Genomic DNA, 16,444 nt, shown 5'->3' with positions numbered 1-16,444 from the left:
CATCATTACCTAAAGATGTATGTTAGAATGTCAGGGTTATCTCATAAATGGGCATCCTCATGTCCTTTTGGGGTCATAATACTTATTAGGATGCCATGGTTACCAACTAATGGGTATTATGATGTCATGTTTACCTCATCATGGGAAGTAGAATGTCATGATGACCTCAAAATGTACATTATGATGTCATGCTTACCTCATAATTGGTATTATGTTGTCACAGTTACATCATAATGGGTATTAGAATGTTATGTTTACCTCAAAATGGGTATTACGACATCATCTTTCCATCATAATTATTATTATGATGTCATGGTTACCTCAGAATGTGCATTATTATGTCATGTTTGCATCAAATGGGTATTATGATATCATCGTAGCCTCATAATGGGGATTATGATGTCAAGTTTATCTCATAATGGGTATTACACTGTCGTGTTTATATCACATTGGATACTAGAATGTCATCCTTACCACAAAATGGGTTTTAGAATGTCATAGCTACATCATAAAGCGTCTTAGGATGCAATGTTTACCTCATAATGGGTATGGTAATGTCCTGTTTGCATCATAATGGGTATTAGGATGTCAACGTCACCTCATAATGGGTATTAGGATGTCATGGTGACTTCATAATAGGTAGTAGGATGTAATGTTTACCACCAAAAAAGTATTATAATGTCATGGTTATCTCATAATGGGAAATAGGATGTCATGTTTACCTCATAATGGGTATTATGATGTCACATTTGCATTATTATTTGTATTAGGATGTCATGCTTACTACAAATAGGGAAATAGTACATCATGGTTACCTCATGATGGGTATTCTCATATCCTCTTTTTGGTATAATGGATATTAGGATGTCATGGTTATCTCCAAATGTGTATTATGATGTCATATTTGCATGATAATGTGTATTAGGATGTCATGGTTACCTCATAATGGATATTAGGATGTCATGGTTACATCATAGAGGATATTATGTGGTGTTTGCATCATAATACATATTAGGATATCAGGACTAACTCAAAATGGTTGTTAAGATGTCATGGGTACCTCATAATGGGTATCAGGGTTTAATGTTTTTCTAATAATGGGTTTTATCGTGTCCTGTTTACATCATAATGAGCAGTAGGATGTCATATTTGCATCATAATGGGTTTGACAATGTCATGGTTACCTCTCAAATGGGTGTTGAGTTGTCATGTTTCCATCATAATGAGTAGTGGAGTGTCATATGTTTACCTCATAATGGGTATTAGGAGGTTATGGTTAACACAAAATGGGCAGTATGATGTATGATTGACACTTAATGAGTGTTAGCATGTTACCTCATAATGGATATTATCATATCCTCTTTCCATCAGTATCAAATGAAGGATATTATGATGTCATGTTTGTGTGATAATGAGTATTAGGATGTAATGTTAACTTCAAAATGTATATTATGATGTTCTATTTGCATCATAATGGTTATTATGCTGTCATGGATACCTCATAATGTGTTTTAGGATGTCATGGTTACTCATGTGTATGATCATGTCCTGTTTGCTTCGTAATGCATATGAGGATATCTTGGTTACCTCATAAGGGTATTAGGAATTTATAGTCACCTCAGAATTGGTATTATGATGTCATAAAATTGCATCATAATTTGTATTGCAATGTAATAGTTAACTCATAATGGGTATTAGCCTGTCATGTTTACCTCATAATGCATATTATTATGTCCTGTTTGCATTATAATGGGTTTTAGAATGTCATGGTTATCTCAAAATGGGTAGTACAAGTTATTGTTTGCATCATAATTTTTATTACGATGTCATGGTTACCTCATAATGGGTATTAGGATTTCATGGTTACCTCATAGTATTTTCATGACTTGTTTACAACATAATGGGTAACAGGATGTCATGCTTAACTGAAAATATATATTATGACGTCATGTTTGTATCATAATGGGTACTAGCATGTCATGGTAACCTCAAAATGGGTATTAGAGTGCCATATTTGTGTACTAGGATGTCATGATCAACCCATAACTGGTATGAGCATGCCATGGTTACCTCATAATGGATATTATATCCTCTTTGCATCTTAATGGGCATTATGATGTGATCTGTATATCATAATGATATTATGATGTTATAGTTACTTCATAATGGGTATTATAGTGTCATGATTACCTCAAATTGGGTATTATCATATTCTGCTTGTGTCATAATGTTTATTAGAATGTCATGTTTACCTCATAATGGGTATTAAGATGCCATGGTCACATCAAAGTGGGTATTATAATGTAATGTTGGCATCATAATGTGTATTGCAATGTGATGGTTACCTCCAAATGTGTATTACAATGTCTTGCTTACCTCATAATTGGTTTGATGATGTCATGTTTACCTCATAACTGGTATTATCATGCCCAGTTTACATCATAATTGGTATTATGATGTCAATGTTATCTTATAATGGCTATTAGGGTATCATGTTTACCTCATAGTGGATATTATGATGTCTTGGGTGCCTGATGAGTATTTGGGTTTTTTTAACTTTATTGAAAATCAATAATTACATATCATTAAAATTGTTGACAAATATTGAAATGTGAAAGATGTAAGATGTAGACAGATTGAATTTTAGAGAAATATTTTTGAAATGAATATATAGCATGAGATTAATAATAGATTGCACATTGTAAATAAATTTACAAACTTAAATGAATATAACAATAAAAATTGTCCAAAATAAAAATGAAGAAAGACTACAGATCAGTCACATAGTAGTTCATTCTATGTCAAAATCAAGAAACTTATATTCATATAATTAGAATTCTCAAAGTAGAAAGGAATAGGCAATAAATATTTAAAATTTCTGAATTTAGTTGAACTTATAACACCTCATTTCCAAGAAAAATGAATGCTTCGTACAAGAAATTTGAATAAAATCATGCCAAGATACACAAAAATGAAATTGTAAAAAATTTATTGTAAAGAAAAAGTCATGGGGCTGGTGAGATGGCTCAGTGGTCTAAAGCACCTACTTAGAACAAGCTTAGCAAAAAAGCACAGGGACCACGGTTCAATCCCCCAGCACCACATGCCAGCCAGCCCCGCCCCCTGGTGGGCTGAGCTGGTCACACACACACACACAAATAAATAAATAAAAATTAAAAAAAAGAAAAAGTTGTTAAAGCATATACATAAAAAATATTAACTATGGAAGAACAAAATTAAATAGCATCTTATTCCACATTAGAAAGTATAAAAAAAAAAGTGTATAAGAAACTAGACTAATTAAAGGAGTGAAAGAAAATAAAAAAGATCTGTCCTCTTTGAATTTTATACTTAGCAAACATCTTTGAAAACTAAAAGTAAAATATTTTCCAGTTATACAAACTCAAAATATTCTAATACCTCCATAATTACCATATAAGAAAAAACAAAGAACATAATTCAGAAGACAAGGGAAGTTGCTGAATGGTCCTGGATAAAGAATAAATGGACTGGTGAGATGGCTCAGTGGTCTAAAGCACCTCAGTGGTCTTTAGCAAAGCACAGGGATCACAGTTCAATCCCCCAGCACCACATGCCAGCCAGCCCCGCCCCCTGGTGGACTGAGCTGGCCACACACACAAATAAATAAATAAAATAAATAAATTTTTAAAAAAGAATAAAGAGCTCTTAAAATGGTAATTATGCAGGACCATGTAAAATACATTAGGTGAACCCATTTAAAAGGTTTAAAACTAAAGATTTCTATGAAACAGTATTAATCGTATGTCAGGTTATACACGTATTAATGATTATTTGGATGTAATGATCATCTCATAATGGGTATTATGATGTCATGTTTACCTCATAATGGGTATTATCTTGTCATTTTTGCATCATAAGGGGTATTAAGATGTCTTAGTTACCTCATAATGGGTACTCTCATGTCCTGTATCCATTATAGTACGTATTCGGATGCTATGGTTGCCTCATAATATGTATTATGAAGTCCTGTTTACATAATAATGGGTATTAGGATTCAATGGTTACCTAAAAATGAGTATTATTATGTCCTGTTTGCTTCATAATGGGTATTAAGATGTCATGGTTTCCTCAAAATAAGCATTATGATGTCATTGTTACCTGATAATGAGTAGTAGTTGGATGTCATCTTTACCCCAAAATGTGTATTATAATGTCATATTTACACGATAATGAGTCTTTGGATGTCACGTCTACCTCATAATGGGTATTAAGATGTTGTTTTAACATCATAATGGGTATTAGGATGTTAGGTTTGCATCATAATTGGCATTAGAATGTCATGGTTAGCTCATAATATGTTAGGATGACATGCTTACCTCAAAATGGGTATTGTGATGTCACATTTGAGTCTTAATGGGTATTAGGATGTCATGGTCACCCCATAATGTCATGTTTGCATCATAATGGGTGCTAGGATGTCGTGGTTATCTCAAAATGGGTATTATTATGTCATTGTTACCTCATAATATATATTAGGACATCATCATTATGTCATAATGGGTTTTATCAAGTTCTATATGAGTCTTAATGAGTATTAGTATGTCATTTGTATCATAATAGGTATTTTGATGTCATAGTTACATCAAAATGTTTATTATGATGTCATGTATCATCATAATGGGTATTAGGATGTAATAGTTACAACATAATGGGTATTATGATGTCATGGTTAGCATAAAATGGGTACTGTGATGTTATGGTTAATTCATAATCAATATTAATACGTTATGGTTACCTCAAAATGAGTATTATGATGTCATATTTAGGTGAGCAAGTGTATTAGGATGTCATGTTAACCTCCAAATAGGTACTATGATGTACTTTTTATATCATAATGGTTATTATGATGTTATCGTTACCTCATAGTATGTGTTAGGATGTTATGGTTACTTATAATGTGTATTGTCACGTCCTGTTTGCGTCATAATTGGTATTAGGATGCCATGGTTACCTCATAATGTATATTACGATGTACGGTCACTTCCAAATGGGTATTATGCTACCGTGTTTGCCTGATAATGGGTATTATGATGTCATGGTTACCTCATAGTGGGCATCAGCATGTCATGCTTACTTCACAATGGGTACTTTCATGTCTTGTTTGCACCATAATGCGTTTTTGGATGTCATGGTTACCTCAAAATGGGTATTATGATGTCGTGGTTTTCTCATAATGGGTATTAGGATATCATGGTTACCTCATAATGCGTATTAGGATGTCATGTTTGCTGCAAAAGGGTATCATGCTGTCATTATTACCCGTAATGGGTATGAGTGTGTCATGGTTACCTCATAATGGATGCTCTCTTGTCTTGTTAGCATCACAATTTATATTAGAATGTTATGTTTTCATCATAATGGATGTTATGATTTGATGGTTACATGAAAATAGGAACTATTATGGCATGTTTACATAATAATGAGTATTAGGGTGTCATGTTCACCACATAAGGGGCATTAGGATGTCATACTTACCTCACAATGGTTATTATGATATCATGTTTGCATCATAATGGTTATTATGACATCATGGTTACCTCATAAAGGGTATTAGGATGTCATGCTCACCTCATAATGTGTATTATGATGTCGTGGTTACCTCATCATGCTGTGGTCATATTAAAATGGGTATTATGATGTCATATTTGAATAATCATGTATTAGTATGTGATGTTTATCTCAAAATGGGAATTATGACATCATGTTTACCTCATAATGGCTATTAGAATGTCATGCTTACATCATAATAGGTATAATCTTGACCTATTTACATCACAATGTGTATTATGAAGTCATTTTACCTCATCATGGCTATTAGGATGTCATGGTCATCTCATAAAGGATATTATGATGTCATATTTACCTCATAATTGGAATTATGATGTCATGTTTGTGTCATAAGGAATATTCGTATGTCATGGTTACCTTATGATAGGTATGAGGATGCAATATTTACCTCAAAATGGGTATTATGTCCTGTTTGCATCATAATGGCTATTAAGATGTCATGCTTACCTTATTATGGGTATTAGGATGTCATTGCTATCTCAAAATGAGTACTCTGATGTCATTGTTACTTCATAATAGGCATCAGCATGTCATGTTTACCTTGTAATGGGTATTCTCAGGTCCTGTCTGCAACATAATGGGTAGTGGGATGTCTTGTTTACTTCATTATGGGTATGAAGATGTCATGGTTACCTCATAAAGTGTATTATCATGCCCTGTTTGCTTCGTAATGTATATAAGGTTGCCATGGTTACCTCATAATGTGTATCGGGATGTCATACTGAACTCAAAATGAGTATTACATATTCGTGTTTGCATCATAATGGGTATTATGATATCATGGTTACCTCATAATGGTTATAAGCATGTCATGGTTACCTCAGAAGGAATGTTATTATATTCTGTTTGCATCATAATGGTATTAGGGGGTTTTTTTGTATTAGGGTGTTTTGTTTGCATCAGAATGAGTATTATGATTTCATGGTTACTTGAAAATAGGAATGTTTGCACTATAATGTGTATTAGGATGTCATGGTTATGTCATAATGGGTACTGGATATCATACTTCCCTCAAAATGGGAGTTGTAATGTTATGCTTGCATCATAATGGTTATTATGATGTCATGGCTACCTCATAATGGGTATTACAATGTCAACTTTACCTTATAATGGGTGTTATGATGTCATGGTAACCTCAAAAAGCGTATTATCATATTATGGTTTACTCATAATAGGCAGTAAATATGTCATGGTTACCTCATAATGGGTATTATGATGTCATTCATAATGGGTATTGGGATGTCATACTCTCCTCAAAATGTGTGTAATGATGTCATGTTTGCAACATAATGGGTATTAGGATGTCATGGTTACCACATAATGAACATCCCAATTTTGAGGTTCTACTCACCTCAATGTGGGTATTGTGATGTGAAATTTGAATTATGATAGTTATTAGGATGTCATGGTTACTTCATAATGGGTGTTAGGACATCATTGTTATCTCATAATGGGTACTATGATTTCTCATTTGAATCACAATGTCATCATGTGTATTAGGATGTTATGGTTACACAAAATAGCTATTGTGATGGCATGTTCAAATTATAATGGATGTTAGGATGTTATGGCTACCTCATGTGGGTATGATGATGTCCTGCTGTGTCATAGTGGGCTTTATGATGTCATCGCTATCTGAAAATGGGTATTAAGATGTTATAGTTACCTAATAATGTGCATAAGGATGGGTATTAGGATGTCATCGTTACATCATAATGTTATTATGATGTCATGTATGCATCAGAATTAGTATTAGGATGTCATAGTCATCTAAACATGGGTATTATATGTCATGCTTGGATCATAATGTGCATTAGGATGTCATACCTCAAAATAGGTATTATCATGTCCTGTTTGCATTATAATGGGTATTAGGATGTCATGGTTACCTCATAATGTGTATTAGGGTAGCATGGTTACCTCAAAGTGGGCATTACGACATCATGTTTTCCCTATTAATAGATATTACGATGTCAAGGTTATCACATAATGGTTAATAAGATGTCAGGTCTTTGTACTAATGGGTATTAGGATACCGTGTTTACCTCATGATGGATATTACAATGCCATCGTTATGTCATAAGAGGTATTATAATGTTCTGTTTGCCTCATATTAGGTAATAGGATGCCATGGTTATCAAAGAGTGGATATTAGGAGGTCATGCCTGTGTCATAATAGGCATTAGGATGACATGGTAAGATCATAATATGTATTAGGATGCCAGATTTTCATGATAATGGATATTATCATGTCCTGTTTGCATCATAATGCATATTAGGATGTCATTATTGCCTCAAAAGGGGTATTATAATGTTATTTTTGCATCATATTCGGTATTATGATGTCATGGTTACCTCATGATTGATATTATCATGTCCTGTTAGCAACATAATGTGTATTAGAATTCCATGGTTACCTCAAATTGGGAATTATGATATCGTGTTTGCACTATAATGGGTATCAGGATGTCATGATTTCATCATAATGAGTGTTAGGATGTTGTGGTCACCTAAAATGAGTATTGTGATGTCATGTTTGCAACATAATTGGTATTAAGATGTCATACTTATATCATAATGGGTATTGGGATGTCATGTTTACCTCAAAATGAGTAATTTGATGCCATATTTGCATTGTAAAGGGTATTATGATGTCATGGTTACCTCATAATGGGTATTAGGATGTCATGGTTACCTAAAAATTGGTTTTATGATGTAATGTCTGAATCATATTAGGTGGTACCATGATAGGTACCATCTAATAACCTGATGGTATTAGGATGTCATCGTTATGTCATAATGGGTATTATAATGTTCAGTTTGCCTCAAAATCTGTATTAGGATGTCATGGTTAGCACATAATCGATATTAGGAGGTCATCTTTGTGTCACAAAGGATATTAGGATGGCAAGGTTAGTTCATAATAGGTATTAAGATCTCATGTTTGCATCATAATGAATATTATCATGTCCTTTTGCATCACAATGTGTTTTAGGATTCCATTGATATGTTAAAATGATGTGTTTGCACCATAATGGGTAACAGGATGTCATGATTTCCTCACAATGGGTATTAGGATGTCACAGTCACCTCAAAATGAATATTAGAATGTAATGGTTACCTCAAAATGGGTATTAGGATGTCACAGTCACCATAAATTGTTATTACAATGTCTTGTTTACATTGTAGTACATATTAGGTTATCATACTTACCTCATAATGATTACTAAGATATCATGTTTACCTCATAATGTTTATTACCATGTCCTGTTTGCGTCAAAATTGGTAATGGGATGTTATTGTTACCTCATAATAGGTATTATCCTTTCATGTTTGCAACATGTGTATTAGGATGTCTTGCTTACATCATAATGGGTATTATGACACCATGTTTACATCATAATGGATATTAGGATGTCATGGTTACATCAAAATATTTATTACCATATCATTTGTGCACCATAATGAAAAATAGGCTGTGATGGTTACCTCATAATGAGTATTAGGATGTCACAGTTACCTGATAATTGTTATTATCATACTTTCTTCTTATCCTAATAGACATTAGGATGTCAAGATTACTTCATAATTGGTATTAGAATGTCATGGATTCCTCATAATGGGTATTATCTTGTCCTGTTTGCATCATAACAGGAATTAGAATGTCATGGTTTCCTCACAGGTGTATTATGATGTCACGTTTGTTTCATAATGGGTATTAAGATGTCGGTTACCTAAAAATGAGTATTATAATATCATGGTTACTTCTTAATGGGTATTAGGTTGTAATGGTCACCTCAAAAAGGTGAAGTGTGAGGTCATGTTTGTATCATAGAGGGTAATAGTATGTCATGCTTACCTCATAATGGTTGTTATCAAGTCCTGTTTGCAGCATAAAGTATATTAGGATGTAATGGTTACCTCAACATGGGTATTAGGATGATGTCATGACTTCAAAATGTGGATTATGATGTCATGGTTGCCTCATAATGGGTATTAGCATGTCATGGTTACCTCATAGTGGGTGTTATCATGTTCTGTTTGTGTCATAATGGGTATTAGGATGTCATGCTACCTCAAAATGGGCCTTATGATATCATGTTTGATTCATAATGAGTATTAGGATGTCATGGTTAACTCATTATTGGTATTAGCATGTCATAATTGCATCATAATGAGTATTACCATGTACTGTTTGCATCATAGTGCATATTATGGGGGGCCTGGCCTTAGCTCAGTTGTTTAAGTGGCTGCTTCCACAAAGCTGTCAGCCTCAGGTTGCTGTAGTTCGATCCCCACAACACTCCAGCCAGCCAAACCACCCCTGAGGGCATTCAGATAAAAAAAAAAAAACTTATTCCATAGTGCATATTAGCATGCTGTGGTTACCTCAAAAGTGAATTAGGATGTTATGTCTGCAACAGAATGGGTATTACAATTTCATGGTTACCTTGAAATGAATACTAGGATGTCATGGTTACATCATAATGGAGCTTAGGATACCATGGTTACCTCATAATGAATATTAGAATGTCATAGTTACATCATAATGTGTATTATTGTGTCATGCTTGTATCACCATGAGAATTAGGATGTCATGGTTACATGATAATGAGTATTAGGATGTCACAGTTACCTCATAATGGGTATTATGATGTAACATTTGAGTTATAATATCTATTGTGATGTCATGCTTATTTCAAAATTGTTATTATGATGTCATGTTTGTATCATAATAGGTGTTAGAAAATCATCATTACCTTGTAATGGGTATTATGATGTCATGGTTAGTTCATGATGGGTGTTATCATCTCCTGTTTGCACGATAATGGGTATTAGGATGTTATGGTTACCTCATAGTGGGGATTATCATGTCAAGTTTGCACCATAATGGGTATTAGGATGTAATGGCTACCTTGTAACGGGCATTTAATGTCATGTTTAGAACGTAATTGTTACTATGTCTTATTTGCATCATAATGGGTATTATGATGTGGTTATTAAATAATGGATATTATATTGACCTGTTTGCAACATAATGGGGATTACAATATAATGTTTACCTCTTGATCGTTGGCATCATGTCCTGTTTGCATCACAATTTGTATTATGATGTCATGTTTGTGTCATAATAGATTTTAGAATGTGATGTTTGCATCATAATGTGTACTAGAATATCACTGTTAGCTCATAATTCATATTAGCATGTCATGTTTGTATTATAATGGATAATATCATGTCCTGTTTGCATCCTAATGTGTACTGCATGTCAAGTTCACCTAAATATTAGTATCATATATCATGTTTGCAGCATAATGATTATTAGGATGTCATTCATATATCAACACGGGTATTATTATGTCACATTTTCATATTAATGGATATTAGGATATCATGGTTACATCAAAATGGGTATTAAGATGTCCCATTTCTGCCATAATATCCACTACAATGTCATGTTTACCTCAAAATGAGTATTATCAAGTGACTTTTTTTTTTGGTGGAGCTGGGGATTGAACTCAGGCCCTTGCACTTGCCAGAGAAGCGCCCACTCCACTGAGCCATCTCCCCGCCCCCCCAAAATGAGTATTATCATGTCACACTGGTGTCATAATGGTTATTAGGATGTCATAGTTAACATAGAATAACTATTAACATGTCACTTTTGCATGATAATGCATATAGAATGTCATGGTTATGAAATAATGCATATTATCACGTTCTTTTGCCACATACTGGATATCTGGATATCATGTTTGCGTCATAATGGGTAATAGGATGTCATGGATAGTTTTTAATGGGTATTAGGATGTCATGTTTTAGAGGGCTGGGGAGATGGCTCAGTGGAATAAGCGCTTCCCTGGCAAGTGCAAGGGCCTGAGTTCAATCCCCGGTTCTGCAAATAAATAAATAAATTAAATTACAAGGATGTCATGTTTGCATTATAATGGGAATCTTTGTGACCTGCTTGTGTCATAATGCCTATTAGGATTTAATGGTAACCTCAAAATCGGTATTGTGATGTTATTTATGCATCATAATGGTTATTAGGATATCATGGTTACCTCATTCTGGGGATTAGAAAGAGATTGTTCACCCCAGAATGGGTAGTATGATGTCATGTTTGCATCATAATACCTTTTAGGATGTGAGTTTGAGTCATAATGGGCAATAGGATGTCATTGTTACTTCAAAATATGTATTACCATGTACTATATGCATCATAATGGCATTAGGATGTCATGCTTGCACCATAATGGGTTTTAGGATATCATGATCAAATGATAAAACTGTATTATATGTCCTGTTTGCATCCTAATAGGCATTAGATTGTCATGGATACCTCATAAAGGCTATTATCCTATTGTGCTTGCATCATAATGGGTATTAGCATGTCATGGCTACCTAAAAATGGTCTTATCATGTCATCTTTGCACCATAATAAGTATTAGGATGTCTTGGTCACATCAATATGGGTATCATGATGTCATGCTTGCATAAAAATGGGTATTAGGATGTCATGTTTATATAATAATGATATCATAATATCATGTTCACCTCATAGTGGGTATTTCAATGTGACACTTATCACATAATGGTTGTTTTCATATTCTGTTTGCATCATAATGTGTGTTAGGATATCATGGTTACTTCATAATGATTATTATATTGTCTCTTTGAATCATAGCAGGTATTAGGCTATCATGCTTACCTAATAATGTATATTATGGTATATCAGTTTCACTGCATAATGGGTATTATCACATCCTGCATGGCTCCTCATGGGTATTAGGATGGTATTTTGATGTCATGCTTGCATCCTAGTCGACATTAGCTTGTCATGGTTACCTCAATATGGGTATTATGATGTTATGCTTGAGTCATGATGTGTACTTGGTTGTCATGGTTACCTCATAATGGCTATTAAAATGTCATGTTGCATCTTAATGGGTGTTAGAATGTCATGACTCCCACAAAATAGTATTATGATATTATGTTTTCGTCTTAGTAGGAATTAGAATATCATGGTTACATCAAAATGGGTATTATACCATGTTACCTCCTAATCGGTATTGTGATGTCATGTTTATGTCATAATGTATATTATAACTTCCAGTTTGCATTATAATGTGCAGTAGGATGTCATGTTACATCATATTGGGTACTATCATATCTTGTGTCACAATGGGTATTAGGTTTTTATGCTTCCCTCAAAAGGCATGTTTTCATCACATGGTTACCTAATAATGGGTACTATGATATACTGTTTTGATCGTCAAGGTTATTAGGTTGTCATGGTTACCTCAAAATGGGTATGATCATATCTTGTTTGCATCATAATGGATAATAGGTCATCATGCTTAAATCATAATAGGTATTAGGTCCAATATGGCGGCGCCCAGTGGCGGTGTGAACTGTGAGGAGTTCGCCGAGTTCCAGGAATTACTCAAGGTGATGAGGACAATTGATGACAGAATAGTACATGAATTAAACACTACGGTTCCAACAGCTTCCTTTGCAGGGAAAATTGACGCCAGCCAAACCTGTAAACAATTGTATGAGTCTTTGATGGCAGCTCATGCCAGTAGGGACAGAGTCATAAAAAACTGTATAGCCCAGACTTCAGCAGTAGTAAAAAACCTCCGAGAAGAGAGAGAAAAGAATTTGGATGATTTAACATTATTAAAGTAACTTAGAAAAGAGCAGACAAAGGTGTTTAATGAACGCTGCCGAATTCACTTTAAGCCTCCAAAGACTGAGTAAAGAAAGAAATTGTTTTAAAGGACCGGTTCATCTCCCCAGAGCTGAGCATGACAGAGCCAGCAGGATGGGCTTTCCAGGATGGTATCTGAGCCGACAGTCCAAGGCCTCATGTTGATCTCAGCCCTACTTAGCCAGAACCTCATGTCTAAGTAATTCTGATAATTATGAAATAATCAAATCGCTATTTTATACTGATTGTGTAAAAACCATTTTATAACTATTAAAGTAATTTTCTGAAAAAATAATAATAATAATAAGTATTAGTATGTCATGGTTGCCTCATGATGGGTATTATACTGTCTTTTTGCATCATATTGTCTATTAGGATGTCATGATTATCTCAAAATGGGTGGTATGATGCCATGATTACCACGTAATGATTATTACCATGTCTTGTTTCTGCTATAAGGGGTATTGGCATTAGATGGATACCTCAAGCTCTGTATTATCATATCATGTTTGCATCATAATTGGTATTAGTTTGTCAAGGATACCTCAACATCGGAATTATGATGTCATGGTTGCATCAAAATAGATAGGATAGGGAGCCTGGCCCTAGCTCAGGCCTTTAAGTGGCTGCTTCCACAAAACTATCAGCCTCAGGTTGCTGGAGTTCGAACCTCACACCTCTCCCGCTGGCCAAAAGTGCCCTGAAGGCATTCGAGGAACAAAAAAATAAATAAATAAATAAATAAATAAATAGGATAACATGGTTACCTCATAATGGTTATTATCACATCCTGTTTTAGTCATAATGCGTATTAAGTTCTTATGGTCACCTCATAATGGGTATATAGGATGTCATAGTTACATCATAATTGGTATTATTATGTCATGTTTATATCACGAGTATTAGGATGTCACCGTTACCAACAGTGAGTATTAGAATGTCATTGTTACCTCATAATGGGTATTATGATGTGACCTTTGAGTCATATTGTGTATTGCAAATCATGTTTATTTCAAAATTGATATTATGATGTCATGTTTGCATCATAATGGGTATTAGAAAATCATTACCTTATAATGAGTGTTACCTCATAGTGAAGATTATCACATCAGGTTAACATCATAATGGATAATAGGAAGTAATGACTATCTCATAATATATATTTGATGTCATGGTTAGCTCATAATTGTAATTATCTTATCCTATTTGCATCATAATCGGTATTATGGTGTTGTGATTACGTAATAATGGATATTGTCTTGTTCTATTTGTATCATAATGGGCATTACAATGTAATGTTTACCTCATGATCATTATTGTCATGTCCTGTTTGCATGTCAATTTGTATGAGGATGGCATGTTTGTGTCATAATGGGTTTTAGAATATGATGTTTGCATTGTAATGTGTGCTGTAATATCATTGTTAACTCATAATACATATTAGTATGTTATATTTGCATCACAATGGGTAATATCATGTCCTGTTTTTGTTATAATGTGAACTGGATGTGAAGTAGACCTAAATATTGGTGTTACATATAATGTTTGCATCATAATGGTTATTAGGATATCATGGATATGTTAATAAGGGTATTATGATGTCACATTTTTGTAATAATGGATATTAGGTTTTCATGGTTACATCAAAATGGGTATTAAGATGACTCAGAAAAAAAAAAGATGTCTCGTTTCATCATAGTGGGTATGAGGATGTCATATTTTCCTGAAAATGGGTATTATCATGTCACATTTGTGTCATAATGGTCATTAGGATGTCATAGTTAACTAAAAGTGATTATTAATATGGCACTTTTGCATGATAATGCATATTAGAATGTCATGGTTACTGAACAATGGATATCATCATGTTCTCTTTGCAACTTAATGGGTATCTGGACATCATGTTTGCATCATAGTGAGTAATAGGATGTCATGTCTAGTTCATAATAGGTATTAGGATGTCATGTTTGCATCATAGTGGGTATTATCATAACCTGTTTGCATCAAAACGCCTATTAGAATATAATGGTTACCTCAAAATGGGTATTGTGATGTCATTTTTGCATCACAATGGGTATTAGGATATCATGGTTACCTTATTCTGGGGATTAGAGAGGGATTGATCACCTCAAAATGAGTAGTATGATGTAACATTCACATCATAATGCATATTAGGATGTGAGTTTGCATCATAATGGGTAATAGGATGTCATGGTTACTTCAAAACATGTATTACCATGTCCTGTTTGCATCATAATGGGTATTAGGATGTCATGGTTACATCATAATGAGTATTTGGATATCATGGTTACCTCATAAAAGGGTATTATCATGTCCAGTTTGTGTCCTAATAGGCATGAGGTGGTCATGGTTACCTCAAAATAAAATTATTATGTCATATTTGCATCAGAAATGGTAGTGGGCTATCACGGTCACCTCAAAATAGGAATTATGATGTCATGTTTCCAACATACTTGGTAGTAACATGTTATGCTTACCTCATAATGGGTTCTATCATTTCCTTTTTGATGCATAATGGTTATTTTGATGTCATGGTTACCTCAAAATGTGTATTACAGTGTCATGTTTGCATTATAATGAGTATTAGGATGTCATGGTTACCTCTTAATGGGTATTATCATGTCCGGATTGCATTATACTATGTATTAGGATGCCATGGTTAGTTCAAAATATGTATTACCATGTCATGGTCACCCCAAAATTGTTATTATGATGTCATGTTTACATCATAATGGGTGTTATGGTGTCATGCCTACCTCAGAATGGTTATTAAGGTTTCATGGTTAATTCCTAATGTGTGTTAGAAAGTCCCGTTTTCATCAAAATAGAAAATAGTATGTCATGATTGCCTCATAATGGGTATTAGGTTATCATGTTTGTGTCATCATGAGTACTAGGACGTTATGGTTAAATCATAATGGGTATTATCATTTTATGTTTGTATTGTAATGTATATTAGGAGGTCATGCTTATTCAAGTTTGGATCATAATCCTAATGGGTATTAGGATTTCATTCTTACATCATAATAGGTATTATCATGTCCTGTTTGTGGCATAATGGGTATTAAGAAGTCATGATCACCTCAAAATAGGTATTAG

The 16,444-nt window shown here is 33.8% G+C and overlaps 1 pseudogene; it reads left to right on the top strand.

The window, feature by feature from the left end:
* The first annotated feature begins 12,999 nt into the window (after nt 1-12,999).
* Nucleotides 13,000-13,302, top strand: LOC101573180 (annotated as a pseudogene).
* The last annotated feature ends 3,142 nt before the right edge of the window (nt 13,303-16,444 follow it).

This window comes from Octodon degus, unplaced genomic scaffold (assembly GCF_000260255.1).
Source record: "Octodon degus isolate 3935 unplaced genomic scaffold, OctDeg1.0 scaffold00248, whole genome shotgun sequence".
NCBI lineage: Eukaryota > Metazoa > Chordata > Mammalia > Rodentia > Octodontidae > Octodon > Octodon degus.
Note: the sequence above shows the minus strand (reverse complement) of the source record. Positions and strands in the feature narration are given on the sequence as shown.